Raw genomic sequence first — 6,000 nt, 5'->3', positions numbered from 1 at the left:
GAGATCGAGTTGTTATCGGAATTTGATAAAATTGGTATGGTTGAACTCATAGCGGAATGAGTGTTTGGATTTTGTGAAAATTCTGTCGGGTTCCGAGATGTGGGTCCCGCGTTCACTTTGGTTGACTTTTTAAATGTGAAATTCTAAGTCGACGTTTTAGTATCCGGAATTATTTCCGATGAATTTTAATGAAGTTATGCAATTAATTTTGATAGATTTGAGCTGTCCGGAGATGAATTCAAGCAAGGAGGCTATTTTGGAATATCGGCCTAACTTCAAAAAGGTTAGTATCTTGCCTAACCTCGAGTAGGAGAATTACCCCTTAGGCATTGAGTCTTATGTGGATATTGTGTGATTGGAAGCCGTGTTCGCGAGGTGGCGAGTATGTACTTAGTTTATATCTACAAATTATATCGGTTGAAATTCGTAGATGCCCTTATGTATTAAATTAAAAAATTGTTGGAACTTAGTAAGTCCTTGAATTGTCATGCCCCATTCCTTGTTTGTCGAATTTGTATTTTATATGATAATTTGGTGTTATTGTCACTTGGATTTTTATGTGAATTTCGTGTGTTGTTGATTTGATATTTTTCTTAGAATTAAATTCATTATAGAATCATTATCTACAAATAATTATTAAATAAGTTTAAAATGAGGCATTAATTTATATTTATTAAAATTTGGATTAATGAAGGCGTTGTCCTATGTTGAGTTACTTTTTCATCTCTGTTGTTATTTTGAGATTTTGTATATGTTGTGTGGAGCCTTGGTCTATTTGTTTAGAAATTTATTAATTTTCTGTATCTTTGGAATTGGTTGTGGTCATTGGAAAAATTGTGATATGAATTGATTGTATTGTGTTGCCATGATAATAGTTCATGAAAATTGTTATGTGATTTGAGTTATTATTATGAGGATATAAGGGTGGCATTCCATTGTTGATATTATATGGATATAAGGGTGGAATTTCACAGTGGTTATGTGTGTTGGGATATTGTCTGGGCGAAGTGATAAGGGTGGCTATTATACGGAGCGATAAGGGCGGCTATAGGAGCGATAAGGGCGGCTATATGAGAGACAAGGGTGGCTATTGTCAGGGATGATGTGAGATTATTGTGTTGGTAATTTTTATGTGATGTGATTTTCCTTATGTTTATCCTTATATCTTGTGCAACTTGTCTTGTTGTTTTGGTAAACTTGATAATAGTCTGATCTATGTTGAAATCGTGAGCCTGTGGCTATTGCCAGGCAGATAATGTTATATGGGATCGGGTTGCACGTCGCACCATATATGATTAATATTATATGGGATCGGGTTGCATGCCGCAACATATATGATTAATGTTATATGGGATCGGGTTGCACGTCGCAACAGATATGATTAATGTTACATGGGATCGGGTTGCACGCCGCAACAAATATGAAATGTAGGCACCAGGTGTCGGGGAAAAATATGATAATTTTTATTATTGGCACGTGAACTGTCCGTGAAGATGATGATTTAAATATGGGCACGAGATGCCGTGGAAATATGAAAGTGCGATGAGACCCGTGTTACAAAAAATATGAAAGTTGGCTGAAACCCGTATTTTATGATTATGAAATAAGGTGTCACAAGGTGACTTTTATTTGAAAGAATATTATATTCAAAAGATATTTATTCGAAAGAATTATATTCGAAAAATATCCATTTGAAAGAATTATATTTGAAAGATATTTATTTGAAGGAAGTATATTCGAAATATATTTATTGGAAAGGATTATATTCTAGAGATTTTTATTGAAAAACTTATAAATGAAAGGTGTATATTTTGAAGGGCTTGATTATTGGTTGTACTTGTGTTAATTATCTGTTAGAGCAATATTTATGGAGTTCTTGCTGCTTTGCCGTTTACATCACTAGTTGATTATTGTTGCTATCACTGCTATTTGTTTTCTATTACTTTTGTATACTATATTGCACAGGTTATTAGACTAGTGAGTGTGTTGACTGTACCTCGTCACTACTCCACCGAGGTAAGTCTTGATACTTACTGGGTATCGACTGTGGTGTACTCATACTACACTTCTGCACATTTTTGTGCAGAGCCAGGTATTGAAGATATTGGACTCGGACAAAGTTAGAGTGTGATCGCAAGGACTTAAGGTAGAGCTACTTGGTCCTCGCAGTCCCTTGGAGTTTTTTTATTTTTATTGTACTGTTAATTTCGTATTCGAACAGTATTGTTTATTCGGTCTTCGAGATCATTCCATATATTCAGTTTAGAGTTCGTGATTCAGTATTACCAGTCTTGGAATGTTGTTTAAATATTTTCGCTGTTGGTTTTGATACTTGTATTAAAATATATGTTTACAAACAATGGCTTGAATTGTTGTTATAATTGACTTACCTAGTCTTAGAGACTAAGTACTATCACGACGCCTGTGGTGGGATTTTGGGTCGTGACATTAACCACCAATAGAAATCCTAGCTAAGAGGGAGAAGAGAAGGAAAGGAAGAAGAAGGAGTTATCTGAGAAAGAGAATGAATGGAACAGTGAAAAAGTTGTATTCACCACACAATTTTACATCTATTACATTAACACATATATATACACGCGTGACTCAACCAATACTGTAATAAACTAACCGAATAAGTACTTCATTAACCTCACTAACTTCCTAACTAATCAACCATATATAAATAGGCTAAACTACTCTCATAATTAAGTCACTCTTTTCTCCTCAACACTCCCCCTCAAGCTAGGTGGTATGAAGACATTAAGTACCCCTAGCTTGGACAGCAGATAATTATGTTGAACTCTGGTTAAGCCTTTGGTTAGAATGTATGCTAGTTTTTCCTAAATTGCTACATATTCCATCTTCACTAGTCCATTCTGTATCTTCTCTCTTATAAAATGACAGTCGATCTCAATGTGTTTGGTGCAATCATGGAACACTGGGTTGGCAGCTATTTGAATTGCTGCTTTACTGTCTGTGAGTATGTTCACAGGGAGATCAACTGCTACCCCAATATCCTTGAATAATCCAAGTATCCAAATCAACCCTGCCACAGTTGATGCAATGGTCATGTACTCTGATTCTACAGAGCTCCTGGAGATAGTACTTTGCTTCTTTGACTTCCAGGACACTAATGACTCACCATACTTGATAAAGAACCCATTTACTGATTTCATAGTGAGAGCGCAGGCTGCCCAGTCACCATCACAGTATGTTGTGATAATGTTATTCTTTATGCTAAACAGTAGTATGCCTTGAACAGGATGCCCCTTCAGATATCTGACCACTCTTTGTGCAGCTTCCATATGAGACCTCTTTGGTTTCTGCATAAATTGACTTAGTGTTTGAACACTGAACGCTATATCTGGTCTTGTGACTGTCAAGTAGAATAACTTTCCTAGTAACCGCTGGTACTTGCTGGGGTCTGTCAAGGTTCCATCTGTTATGCCGTCGAGGATGCTAGTGTGTTCATTATATTCCTTAGTAGTCAGCTTGACATTGGCTTCAATTGGTGTAAGTGCAGGCTTTGCAGCTCCCAATCCAAGTTCAGAGATGAGCTCCAGTGAGTATTTCCTTTGATGCATCAAGATGCCTTGTTGTGATATGGAAAATTCAATGCCAAGAAAATATTTCAACTCTCCTAAGTCCTTCATCTTAAAAATCAGTTGTAGCTTAGCTTTGACTTCATCTATTAGCGTCAAGTCAGTTCCAGTGAGAAGCATGTCATCCACAAGCGCAGGAAAGGATTCAGGTGGGGGAGCGTCTACCTCCTCTCCCAAGCTTGATGAATGGCAAATGGCATTAGATCTACCGGATAATCAAGTTGTACCGGAATGTCTACGTCGCGTTGGGCTATAAGATAAGATACAGTTCTTGTACTACTTGATTGACTGGTAAGAAAGAGCTTCCGTAAGAACTGGAAGACTCTTGTATGTACGGTAACCCTCTCTTCCGCCAAATACCTATGATCACTACCGTAGGTGCCAAAGAAGAATGAGAAGAAGCTCGAAAAAGAGCAAAAAAGAACATAACCTCCGATACGATAAACATAATAAAACCATATCGAGGTCCTAATTGTGTGGAAGCAGCAACCGGTCTGTTGGAAAGTTCCTGCATAAGTTGTCGGATCCTCAAAAAAAGCTTTTCTGGGGACGCGCTGTTCAAGTCGAGTTTCCTTATTGTCCCTTCCAAGACATCCCTTCTAACTTCCCTATTTCCAAAGGAAGAAAGAAAGGTCGAAAGCTACAGGTGTGGGAGCGACTAGACCAAAATAATGACAGTGTGCTTGCTTGTCCCTCTTACAAACAAAGAGTGATCATGTTAACTCTGCATGAAGCCTAAGTGCACCAGTGCTTCAGATAGCTTAGCATTCCACTGTCTTGGTGCTTGTTTAAGGCCATACAAGATTTTCAAGAGTCTGCACGTTGGTCTACTCTCCCCTGAATCTGAAAGCCTTGTGCCAGAGTCATATATATCTCATCATGCAAGTCTCCTTGGAGAAAAGCATTGTACAAATCAATTTGATAAATGTTCCAATGCTCAGATGCAGCAACAGTCAGGACTGTTCTGACTGTAACTATTTTAACCACTGGACTAAATGTTTCCTGATAATCAATGCCCTCTTGTTGACTATACCCCTTGGCCACAAGCCTGTCCTTGAACCTTTCTACATCTCCTGGGGCCTTGTACTTTACTTTGTAGATCCACTTGAACCCAATAGGAACTTTTCCAGCAGGCAAGGAGACCACATCCCAAGTATGGTTAGATTCTAAGGCAGCAATCTTAGTTTGCATAGCATCCACCTACCTAGGATCTTTAACAGCTTCCTCAAAGGAGGTAGGTTCCACAATAGTAGAGAAGACAACTAGATAGGCCTGATACTTGGGGGAGAGTCCAGCATATGACACATAGTTGGTAATAGAATAAGGCACATACTTGTGTCCTAGCAAAGACATAAGGTCTTTCATCCAAATAGGAGCATGTTTGGTTCTTAAGGATCTTCTTAGACCGGTGAAGCTCTGATCCTGAGGAGGCAAGGAAGCTGGCACCACTTCTGATATTGAGTGGTGTTGAAGAGATGAGTCTTGTCTTGGTTTGCTAGCTGCATGGTCAGAATTGATAGAAGGATGAGGTGAGGTGCATTCTGCATCACAAGTAGATGATTCAGGAGCAAGAACATAGGTGGTACACATGCTGGAGAGTGCTTGAAAGGGAAGACTTCTTCCCTAAAGGAAACATCTCTATTAATGAGAAAGCAATGAGTGTCCAAATCCAAAAGGATATATCCCTTTTGAGTATCAGAAAAACCCATAAGGACAGTAGGCTTAGCTCTAGGAAGAAGTTTGTTTGTTTCATGAACATGTTTGGCATCACACAAACAGCCAATAACTCTCAGATGCTCCAAGGTGGGTGTTCTACCATACAACAGTTCAAAAGGAGACATGCCATTGAGGATAGTAGATGGAATTCTATTGATAATATATACTACTGCAAGAACACAATGACCCCAGTTCTTAATAGGAATGTTGTCCTGAAACCTTAAGGACCTAGTTACCTCCATGATATGCTTGTGTTTCCTCTCAGCAGCTCCATTTTGCTGAGGAACGTAAGCACATGTCTTTTGATCGACAATGCCATATTTCTGGAACAAAGTATTGCATACATAATTGACGAATTCAGAGCCATTGTCAGATCTGACTGCCTTCACGGTTTTGTTAAATTGAGTTTGAACAAACACAATAAACTGTGCAAGTATAACACATACATCAGATTTTAATTTTAGAAGAAATAACCAAGTCATTTTGGTGAAATCATCAACAACAATCAAGAAATACTTGTTTCCATCAAAAGTTGCATATTTGTAAAGACCCCAAACATCCACATGAATTAGATCAAATGCATCAGTGGTCTTAATACAACTAGTAGGGAATGGCAACTGGTTTGCTTAGCCTATGGACATACAGTGCATTTATTTATAATGTCAATAATACTTGCTAGTTT

Source organism: Nicotiana tabacum, chromosome 17, assembly GCF_000715075.1.
Source record: "Nicotiana tabacum cultivar K326 chromosome 17, ASM71507v2, whole genome shotgun sequence".
Lineage (NCBI taxonomy): Eukaryota > Viridiplantae > Streptophyta > Magnoliopsida > Solanales > Solanaceae > Nicotiana > Nicotiana tabacum.
The sequence above is the reverse complement of the archived record's forward strand: the minus strand, read 5'-3'. Positions refer to the sequence as shown.